The sequence below is a fragment of the Salmo trutta genome, chromosome 12, assembly GCF_901001165.1.
Source record: "Salmo trutta chromosome 12, fSalTru1.1, whole genome shotgun sequence".
Lineage (NCBI taxonomy): Eukaryota > Metazoa > Chordata > Actinopteri > Salmoniformes > Salmonidae > Salmo > Salmo trutta.
The window spans coordinates 91,487,885-91,501,550 of NC_042968.1; the positions used below are offsets into that span (position 1 = coordinate 91,487,885).

Sequence of the window (13,666 nt, forward strand, 5' to 3'; positions counted from 1 at the left end):
ATACTACCACCCTATATACTACCCACACTATATACTACCACCCTATATACTACCAACCTATATACTACCCACCCTATACACTACCCACCCTATACACTACCCACCCTATATACTACCACCCTATATACTACCACCCTATACACCACCACCCTATACACTACCACCCTATACACTACCCACCCAATACACTACCCACCCTATACACTACCACCCTATACACTACCATCCTATATACTACCCACCCTATACACTACCCACCCTATACACTACCCACCCTATACACTACCAACCTATACACTACCACCCTATACACTACCACCCTATACACTACCACCCTCTACACTTCCACCCAATACACTACCACCCTATACACTACCACCCTATATACTACCCACCCTATATACTACCCACCCTATATACTACCCACCCTATATACTACCACCCTATACACTACCACCCTATACACTACCACCCTATACACTACCCACCTAATACACTACCCACCCAATGCACTACCACCCTATACACTACCACCCTATACACTACCACCCTATACACTACCCACCTAATACACTACCCACCCAATGCACTACCACCCTATATACTACCCACCCTATATACTACCCACCCTATACACTACCACCCAATACACTACCACCCTATATACTACCACCCTATACACTACCACCCAATACACTACCACCCTATATACTGCCACCCAATACACTACCACCCAATACACTACCACCCTATACACTACCACCCTATACACTACCCACCCTATACACTACCACCCTATATACTGCCACCCAATACAGTACCACCCAATACACTACCACCCAATACACTACCACCCTATATACTGTCACCCAATACACTACCACCCAATACACTACCACGCTATACACTACCACCCAATACACTACAATCCAATGCACTACCACCCTATACACTACCACCCAATACACTACCACCCTATACACTACCACCCTATACACTACCACCCTATATACTACCACCCTATATACTACCACCCTATATACTACCCACCCTATACACTACCACCCTATATACTACCACCCTATATACTACCCACCCTATACACTACCCACCCTATATACTACCACCCTATATACTACCCACCCTATATACTACCACCCTATATACTACCACCCTATATACTACCCACCCTATACACTACCACCCTATACACTACCACCCTATACACTACCACCCTATATACTACCACCCTATATACTACCCACCCTATACACTACCCACCCTATACACTACCACCCTATATACTACCCACCCTATATACTACCCACCCTATATACTACCCACCCTATACACTACCACCCTATACACTACCCACCCTATATACTACCACCCTATATACTACCCACCCTATACACTACCACCCTATATACTACCCACCCTATACACTACCCACCCTATATACTACCACCCTATATACTACCACCCTATACACTACCACCCTATACACTACCACCCTTTATACTACCACCCTATATACTACCACCCTATATACTACCCACCCTATACACTGCCACCCAATACACTACCACCCTATACACTACCCACCCTATACACTACCCACCCTATACACTACCCACCCTATATACTACCACCCTATACACTACCACCCTATATACTACCCACCCTATATACTACCCACCCTATATACTGCCACCCAATACACTACCACCCTATACACTACCCACCCTATACACTACCCACCCTATACACTACCCACCCTATATACTACCACCCTATACACTACCACCCTATACACTACCACCCTATACACTACCACCCTATACACTACCCACCCTATACACTACCACCCTATACACTACCACCCTATATACTACCCACCCTATTCACTACCCACCCTATACACTACCCACCCTATATACTACCACCCAATACACTACCCACCTTATACACTACCACCCTATATACTACCCACCCTATATACTACCCACCCTATACACTACCCACCCTATACACTACCCACCCTATATACTACCACCCAATACACTACCCACCTTATATACTACCACCCTATATACTACCCACCCTATACACTACCCACCCTATACACCACCCACCCTATATACTACCACCCTATACACTACCCACCCTATATACTACCACCCAATACACTACCACCCTATACACTACCCACCCTATACACTACCACCCTATATACTACCACCCTATACACCAACCACCCTATATACTACCACCCTATACACTACCACCCTATATACTACCACCCTATACACCACCACCCTATATACAACCCACCCTATACACTACCACCCTATATACTACCACCCTATATACTACCCACCCTATATACTACCACCCTATACACTACCACCCTATACACTACCACCCTATACACTACCACCCAATACACTCCCACCTTATACACTACCACCCTATATACTACCCACCTTATATACTACCACCCTATATAATACCCACCCTATACACTACCCACCCTATACACTACCCACCCTATATACTACCACCCTATACACTACCCCACCCTATATACTACCACCCTATATACTACCACCCAATACACTACCACCCAATACACTACCACCCTATACACTACCCACCCTATACACTACCACCCTATATACTACCACCCTATACACCAACCACCCTATACACTACCACCCTATACACTACCACCCTATATACTACCACCCTATACACCACCACCCTATATACAACCCACCCTATATACTACCACCCTATACACTACCCACCCTATACACTACCACCCTATATACTACCACCCTATACACCAACCACCCTATACACTACCACCCTATACACTACCACCCTATATACTACCACCCTATACACCACCACCCTATATACAACCCACCCTATATACTACCACCCTATATACTACCACCCTATATACTACCACCCTATATACTACCAACCCTACACTACCCACCCTATACACTACCACCCTATATACTACCCACCCTATGCACTACCCACCCTATATACTACCACCCTATACACTACCCACCCTATACACTACCCACCCTATACACTACCACCCTATATACTACCACCCTCTACACTACCACCCTATATACTACCCACCCTATATACTACCACCCTATACACTACCCACCCTATACACTACCACCCTATATACTACCCACCCTATATACTACCACCCTATACACTACCACCCTATATACTACCACCCTATACACTACCACCCTATACACTACCCACCCTATACACTACCCACCCTATATACTACCACCCTATACACTACCCACCCTATACACTACCCACCCTATACACTACCACCCTATATACTACCCACCCTATATACTACCACCCTATACACTACCACCCTATATACTACCACCCTATATACTACCACCCTATATACTACCCACCCTACACTACCCACCCTATTCACTACCACCCTATTCACTACCAACCCTATATACTACCACCCTATACACTACCACCCTATATACTACCACCCTATATACTACCCACAGTACACTAACACCCTATACACTACCCACCCTATATACTACCCACCCTATATACTACCCACCCTATATACTACCACCCTATACACCACCACCCTGTATACTACCACCCTATATACTACCCACCCTATACACTACCACCCTATACACTACCCACCCTATACACTACCACCCTATATACTACCACCCTATATACTACCCACACTATATACTACCACCCTATATACTACCAACCTATATACTACCCACCCTATACACTACCCACCCTATACACTACCCACCCTATATACTACCACCCTATATACTACCACCCTATACACCACCACCCTATACACTACCACCCTATACACTACCCACCCAATACACTACCCACCCTATACACTACCACCCTATACACTACCATCCTATATACTACCCACCCTATACACTACCCACCCTATACACTACCCACCCTATACACTACCAACCTATACACTACCACCCTATACACTACCACCCTATACACTACCACCCTCTACACTTCCACCCAATACACTACCACCCTATACACTACCACCCTATATACTACCCACCCTATATACTACCCACCCTATATACTACCCACCCTATATACTACCACCCTATACACTACCACCCTATACACTACCACCCTATACACTACCCACCTAATACACTACCCCACCCAATGCACTACCACCCTATACACTACCACCCTATACACTACCACCCTATACACTACCCACCTAATACACTACCCACCCAATGCACTACCACCCTATATACTACCCACCCTATATACTACCCACCCTATACACTACCACCCAATACACTACCACCCTATATACTACCACCCTATACACTACCACCCAATACACTACCACCCTATATACTGCCACCCAATACACTACCACCCAATACACTACCACCCTATACACTACCACCCTATACACTACCCACCCTATACACTACCACCCTATATACTGCCACCCAATACAGTACCACCCAATACACTACCACACAATACGCTACCACGCTATATACTGTCACCCAATACACTACCACCCAATACACTACCACGCTATACACTACCACCCAATACACTACAATCCAATGCACTACCACCCTATACACTACCACCCAATACACTACCACCCTATACACTACCACCCTATACACTACCACCCTATATACTACCACCCTATATACTACCACCCTATATACTACCCACCCTATACACTACCACCCTATATACTACCACCCTATATACTACCCACCCTATACACTACCCACCCTATATACTACCACCCTATATACTACCCACCCTATATACTACCACCCTATATACTACCACCCTATATACTACCCACCCTATACACTACCACCCTATACACTACCACCCTATACACTACCACCCTATATACTACCACCCTATATACTACCCACCCTATACACTACCCACCCTATACACTACCACCCTATATACTACCCACCCTATATACTACCCACCCTATATACTACCCCACCCTATACACTACCACCCTATACACTACCCACCCTATATACTACCACCCTATATACTACCCACCCTATACACTACCACCCTATATACTACCCACCCTATACACTACCCACCCTATATACTACCACCCTATATACTACCACCCTATACACTACCACCCTATACACTACCACCCTTTATACTACCACCCTATATACTACCACCCTATATACTACCCACCCTATACACTGCCACCCAATACACTACCACCCTATACACTACCCACCCTATACACTACCCACCCTATACACTACCCACCCTATATACTACCACCCTATACACTACCACCCTATATACTACCCACCCTATATACTACCCACCCTATATACTGCCACCCAATACACTACCACCCTATACACTACCACCCTATACACTATCACCCTATACACTACCACCCTATACACTACCCACCCTATACACTACCCACCCTATACACTACCCACCCTATATACTACCACCCTATACACTACCACCCTATACACTACCACCCTATATACTACCACCCTATACACTACCCACCCTATACACTACCACCCTATACACTACCCACCCTATATACTGCCACCCAATACACTACCACCCTATACACTACCACCCTATACACTACCACCCCTATATACTACCACCCTATACACTACCACCCTATACACTACCACCCTCTACACTACCACCCTATACACTACCACCCTATATACTACCCACCCTACACACTACCACCCTATACACTACCCATCATACACATTAACCTCTCTCTCTCTCCCTCCTTCTCTCTCCCTCTCTCTCCCTCCCTCTCTCTCCCTCCCTCTCTCTCCCTCCCTCTCTCTCTCCCTCTGAGAGTGTTGTCACAGCGTTCTTTGGCTGTGTTTAGGGCTTAGCAGAAAGAGGGGAGTCACGTGTAACCTCTGGAGGAGAGTGATGACGAGGGGAGATAAATATGCCTGATATAGGCATGGAGATATCAACCTCTGCCCTGAACACACACACACACACTAACACACACACACACACACACACACACACACACACACACACACACACACACACACACACACACACACACACACACACACACACACACACTAAAAAACACATGCTAACACATACACACATACACACACACACACACACACACACACACACACACTAAAAAACACATGCTAACACATACACACATACACACACACACACACACACACACACACACACACACACTAACACACACCAACACACACCAACACACACCAACACACACACACTAACACACACAGTAACACAGACAAACACACAGTAACACACACACAGTAACACACACAAACACACACTAACAAACACACACTAACACACAATAACACAAACACTAACACACACAAAACACGAGATAGAGACAGACACTATATACTACCACCCTATATACTACCACCCTATACACTACCACCCTATACACTACCACCCTATACACTACCACCCTATATACTACCCACCCTATATACTACCACCCTATACAGTACCACCCTATATACTACCACCCTATACACTACCCACCCTATACACTACCACCCTATACAGTACCACCCTATATACTACCACCCTATATACTACCCACCCTATACACTACCACCCTATATATACTACCCACCCTATACACTACCACCCTATATACTACCACCCTATATACTACCCACCCTCTACACTACCACCCTCTACACTACCACCCTATATACTACCACCCTATACACTACCACCCTATACACTACCACCCTATATACTACCCACCCTATACACTACCACCCTATATACTACCACCCTATATACTACCACCCTATACACTACCACCTTATATACTACCACCCTATACACTACCACCCTATATACTACCACCCTATATACTACCAACCCTACACTACCCACCCTATACACTACCACCCTATATACTATCCACCCTATACACTACCACCCTATATACTACCACCCTATATACTACCCACCCTCTACACTACCACCCTATATACTACCACCCTCTACACTACCACCCTATATACTACCCACCCTATATACTACCACCCTATGCACTACCCACCCTATACACTACCCACCCTATACACTACCACCCTATATACTACCACCCTCTACACTACCACCCTATATACTACCACCCTATACACTACCCACCCTATACACTACCCACCCTATACACTACCACCCTATATACTACCACCCTATATACTACCCACCCTATATACTACCCACCCTATACACTACCACCCTATACTCTACCACCCTATATACTACCCACCCTATACTCTACCACCCTATACACTACCCACCCTATACTCTACCACCCTATACACTACCCACCCTATACTCTACCACCCTATATACTACCCACCCTATATACTACCCACCCTATACTCTACCACCCTATATACTACCCACCCTATACACTTCCCACCCTATACACTACCCACCCTATACACTACCTACCCTATATACTACCACCCTATATACTACCCATCCAATCACATACAGACAGACATGACAGACTGACACCAAGCCAGACAGATTAATTTACACTCTATCCTACAGTTAGTGTGCAATCAAATCTCCTGGAGGAACAACCCATTGAAGTCAATCACATGACGTATCCTTCCGCGGTATTCTAACCTGTAGTGGAGGGGAGTGGATGTTGACGTTAACAGAAGAACGGGGAAGGAGCTCCACCTGTTCACCACGGCTACTTAGAAAAACAGAAACATCTCACTCAAAACTCAAAACCAAGCGTTATTCAACATGACGTGTGTACTACTCTATGGAGCAGAGACATGCAGGTATTAGACTAATCTTGAGTATAAAGCGGCCTGAGCAGATTTCTAATATATATATATATACGAAAGAAACTAAAACGAAGTCGGGTACCATTCAAGAGCAGGATTGGAGATGGGTAGACCACGCAGTCCGGAGAGGCCCAGAGAAAATCACAAAACATGACCAGGAATGGAATCCATAAGGAAAGCGAATAGGAGGGCGTCCAACAATGACCTGGTGTAGGTGTCTAAGACCCAGAAATCAAGAGAAACAAAGTCCTCACCCTGTGGCCTCTTCATCAGCCAAATACATTGGACTCAAACAACAACACTTCAACCAAACCAATAGCATCCATTTTGATTTCTGTGTCACTGTCACTAGTACAACAGATAGAAAACAAGATGTACAGCTGAACTGAAATGTGAACGATCAAACTGGTTCAGTGTGATTTTTTTGTTGTGTGTTTTTGGACTTTGTCCCCTACAAAGCTATCCTGGATTTGCCTATTAACAAGGGTGGTGGTGTGTAGAGGATAAGGCGTGTGCGCACACACACACACACACACACACACACACACACACACACACACACACACACACACACACACACACACACACACACACACACACACACACACACACACACACACACACACACACACACACACACACACACACACACACACACACACACACACACACACAGAGAGCCTGTTGGTCAGACTGTTGACCTGCTTCTGCCCCACAACTAACTAATCACCTGAGAACAGTACAAAGACATACTGTGTGTGTGTGTGTGTGTGTGTGTGTGTGTGTGTGTGTGTGTGTGTGTGTGTGTGTGTGTGTGTGTGTGTGTGTGTGTGTGTGTGTGTGTGTGTGTGTGTGTGTGTGTGTGGTATCTGAAGTCTACACTCCTTCGCCCGTGATTGGTTAACAGAAGGGATTCTTCAAAGAAGGGTTTGTTGTCATTCAACGAGAGATGACTAGATGTCATGCCCATTTTTTTCACTTCAGAAATACTGCACCAAAACATCTTATTTATATGTCAAATTGACTAACTAAGACCTCTGTGTAATGTGGCCTGTGTGTAGCTTGTGTAGAGAAGTCAGGCGCAGGACAGCAGATATGAGTAAATAAACGTAATTTACTCAAAATAGACAAATATAATACAATAAAGCGAGCCCACATAACGGACCGTCTTACAACCAAACAATTACTCACAAACAAACATGGGGGAACAGAGGGTTAAATAATGAACAAGTAATTGGGGGATTGACACCAGGTGTGTATGACAAAGACAAAACAAATGGAAAATGGAAAGTGGATCGGCGATGGCTAGAAGGCCGGTGACGTCGACCGCCGAACGCCCCCCGAACAAGGAGAGGGACAGACTTCGGCGGAAGTCGTGACAGTACCCCCCCCTTGCGACACCGACCTCGGGGACGACCCGGAGGATGAGGTGCAGGGCGATCCGGGTGGAGACGGTGGAACTCCCGCAGCAACGAAGGGTCCAAGACGTCCTCCACCGGCACCCAGCATCTCTCCTCCGGACCGTACCCCTCCCACTCCACGAGGTACTGAAGGCCCCTCACCCGACGCCTTGAGTCCAGGATGGCTCGAACAGCATACCCCGGGGCCCCCTCGATGTCCAGAGGGAGTGGAGGAACCTCCTGCACCTCAGACTCCTGGAGTGGACCAGCCACCACCAGCCTGAGGAGAGACACATGGAATGAGGGATTAATACGGTAATCTGGGGGAAGCTGTAACCTGTAGCATACCTCGTTCACTTTCCTCAGGACTTTGAATGGCCCCACAAACCGCGGACCCAGCTTTCGGCAGGGCAGGTGGAGGGGCAGGTTTTGGGTCGAGAGCCAGACCCGGTCCCCCAGTGCGAACACCGGGGCCTCACTGCAGTGGCGGTCGGCGCTCGCCTTCTGCCGCATCACGGTCCGTTGCAGGTGCACGCGGGCAGCGTCCCAGGTCTCCTCCGAGCGCTTAAACCATTCGTCCACCGCAAGAGCTTCGATCTGGCTCTGATACCAAGATGCCAGAACCGGCTGATACCCCAGTACGCACTGGAAGGGAGAGAGGTTAGTGGAAGAGTGGCGGAGTGAGTTTTGGGCCATCTCTGCCCAGGGGATGAATGCCGCCCACTCCCCCGGCCGGTCCTGGTAATAAGACCGCAGAAACCTACCCACATCCTGGTTTACTCTCTCCACCTGCCCGTTACTCTCGGGGTGAAAACCTGAGGTGAGGCTGACCGAGACCCCCAGACGTTCCATGAACGCTCTCCAGACCCTGGACGTGAACTGGGGACCCCGATCAGAGACTATGTCATCAGGCACCCCATAGTGCTGGAAGATGTGAGTGAACAGGGCCTCCGCAGTCTGTAGGGCCGTAGGGAGACCGGGCAAAGGGAGGAGACGGCAGGACATAGAAAACCAATCCACAACGACCAGGATCGTGGTGTTGCCCTGTGAGGGAGGACGATCCGTCAGGAAGTCCACCGACAAGTGTGACCACGGTCGTTGTGAAACTGTTAGGGGTTGTAACTTCCCTCTGGGCAGGTGCCTGGGAGCCTTACACTGGGCGCACACCGAGCAGGAGGAAACATAAACCCTCACGTCCTTGGCCAAGGTGGACCACCAGTACTTCCCACTAAGGCAACGCACCGTCCGACCGATGCCAGGGTGACCAGAGGAGGGTGACGTGTGGGCCCAATAGATCAGACGGTCACGGACAGCAGACGGAACGTACAGACGCCCAGCTGGACATTGGAGGGGAGTGGGCTCTGTGCGTAACGCCCGCTCGATGTCCGCGTCCAGCTCCCACACCACCGGTGCCACCAGGCAAGAGGCCGGAAGTATGGGAGTGTGATCCATGGACCGCTCCTCTGTGTCATACATCCGGGACAGTGCGTCTGCCTTAGCGTTCTGGGAACCTGGTCTGTAGGACAGAGTGAAAACAAAACGAGTAAATAACATGGCCCACCTCGCCTGGCGAGGGTTCAGTCTCCTCGCCGCCCGGATGTACTCCAGATTGCGGTGGTCAGTCCAGATGAGGAAAGGGTGTTTAGCCCCCTCGAGCCAATGTCTCCACGCCTTCAGAGCCCTGACAACAGCCAACAGCTCCCGGTCCCCCACATCATAGTTTCGCTCCGCTGAGCTGAGCTTCTTCGAAAAGAAAGCACAGGGGCGGAGCTTTGGTGGTGTGCCTGAGCGCCGAGAGAGCACGGCTCCTATCCCAGACTCGGACGCGTCCAACTCCACTATGAACGCCAAAGAGGGATCCGGATGAGCCAGCACGGGAGCCGAGGTAAACAGAGCCTTCAGGTGACCAAATGCCCTGTCCGCCTCAGCCGACCACTGCAGTCACACCGGTCCCCCCTTCAGCAGTGAAGTAATGGGAGCTGCTACCTGACCAAAATCCCGGATAAACCTCCGGTAGTAGTTGGCAAACCCTAGAAACCACTGCACTTCATTTACCGTGATGGGAGTCAGCCAATTACACACGGCTGAAATGCGGTCACTCTCCATCTCCACCCCTGAAGTGGAAATGCGGTACCCTAGGAAGGAGACGGACTGTTGGAAGAACAGACATTTCTCAGCCTTGACGTACAGGTCATGCTCCAACAGTCGACCAAGCACCCTGCACACCAGGGACACATGCTCGGCGCGTGTAGCAGAGTATATCAGAATGTCGTCGATATACACCACTACACCCTGCCCATGCAGGTCCCGGAAAATCTCGTCAACAAAGGCCTGGAAGACTGATGGAGCATTCATCAACCAGTACGGCATGACGAGGTACTCATAGTGCCCTGAGGTGGTACTAAATGCCGTCTTCCACTCGTCACCCTCCCGGATACGCACCAGGTTGTAAGCGCTCCTGAGATCCAATTTTGTGAAGAAGAGCACCCCGTGCATTGACTCAATCGCACTGGCGATGAGAGGCAGCGGGTAGCTGTATCTCACTGTGATCTGATTGATACCCTGATAGTCAAAACACGGGCGCAGACCTCCATCCTTCTTCTTCACAAAAAAGAAACTCGAGGAGGCAGGTGAAGTGGAGGGTCGCATGTATCCCTGCCCCAGGGATTTGGAGACATATGTTTCCATAGCCGCCATCTCCTCCTGTGACAGAGGATACATGTGACTCCTGGGAAGTGCTGCGTCTACCAGGAGATTTGTCGCACAATCCCCCCGTCGATGGGGTGGTAATTGAGTCGCCTTTTTCTTCCAGAAGGCGAGAGCAAAATTGACATATTCTGAGGGAATGCGCACGGTAGAGACCTGGTCTGGACTTTCCACTGTAGTCGCACCAATGGAAACTCCCACACACCTCCCTGAGCACTCTCGTGATCACCCCTTGAGAGCCCTCTGTTCGCAACGAAAAAGAGGGATCATGATAGGCTAACCAGGGCAGGCCCAACACCATGGGAAACGCAGGAGAATCAATAAGGAAGAGACTGATTCGCTCCTTGTGACCCTCCTGCGTAACCATGTCAAGTGGAGCGGTGGCCTCCCTAATCAGCCCTGACCCTAATGGTCGACTATATAGGGCGTGCACAGGGAATGGCATATCAACAGGAACAAGGGGGATCCCTAAACTATGAGCAAATGAACGGTCAATAAAATTCCCAGCTGCGCCTGAATCTACGAGCGCCTTATGCTGGGAAAACTCAGGAAATTTAATTAACACATATATGTGAGCAACAGGGGGCTCTGGGTGAGCCTGGTGCCAACTCACCTCGACTCCCTGAGGAACCCCCCCCAGCACCAACCAGCAGAGTGCCCTCTGCGGCCACAGATGGTACAGGGAATAGCCCCTCCTCCGGTTGCCCTAAGTGCAGCACCTCCCAACTCCATGGGCGTCGGAGCGGAGGTGCTGGGGGATGGAACTGACAAGCCCCGATCCGGACGTCCGCAGGTAGCCAGCAGGTTGTCCAGCCGGATGGACAGGTCCTCAAGCTGGTCCACCGTGAGGGTGGTGTCTCGGCAGGCCGACGGACGTCCTCGCGCAGACTGCACCGGTAGTGATCGGTCAGGGCCCTGACGTTCCATCCCGCGCTGGCGGCCAGGGTCCGGAAGTCCAAAGCGAAATCCTACGCGCTCCTCGTCCTCTGCTTCAGTTGGAACAGACGTTCACCCGCCGCTCAACCCTCAGGCGGGTGGTCGAAAACAGCCCGAAAGCGGCGGGTGAACTCTGCGTAATGGTCCTTCACTCCATACGGCGTTGGCCCACCCCAGGGCTTTGCCTGAGAGGCAGGAGACGAGGGCGAACACGCTCTCACGTCCCGAAGGAGCCGGGTGGACGGTCACCAGGTAGAGCCCAAGCTGGAGTAGGAATCCCTGGCATCCGGCAGCAGTCCCATCATACTCCCTCGGGAGCGCGAGCCGAATTCCGCTGGGACCGGGTGAAGGATGGGTGGAGCCTGCTGTAGTGGGCTTGGTGGAGGCGCTGGACAACCTCATCTGTGTTCACCCACTGGGCATGGAAAATTCCCTTGCTCCTCTGTGTACACTCCGCCCACCGGGTGTGGAAAGATCCGTTGCTCCTCTATGTACACACTGCCCACCTGGCTGCAAGTCCAACCATTATGCCATTGTTGACTTGAATGGTGACGCCTGTTCTATTCGTTATTTCTCTGTGGCAGCACATGCAGTCAGTAGCGAAGGAGAGGAGGAAATGTGTGTGTCCCGACAAAAAAGAAAATGGATATTTCAGAGAACCAC

At 49.3% G+C, this 13,666-nt stretch overlaps 1 protein-coding gene across 4 annotated transcripts in view; it reads right to left on the reverse strand.

The window, feature by feature from the left end:
- The window catches only part of trim3b (tripartite motif containing 3b), a 103,471-nt gene that overhangs the window by 80,521 nt on the left and 9,284 nt on the right, over positions 1-13,666 (reverse strand). The window contains exon 1 of one of the 4 annotated variants that reach the window (XM_029770361.1): positions 9,524-9,542. The exons of 2 other annotated variants lie outside the window; for them this stretch is intronic. The gene's annotated coding sequence lies outside the window, so the exon portion shown is untranslated. Of the gene's footprint in view, positions 1-8,043; positions 8,488-9,523; positions 9,543-13,666 lie in introns of those variants that run through there. One more of the 4 variants, XM_029770360.1, reaches the window with a different exon arrangement.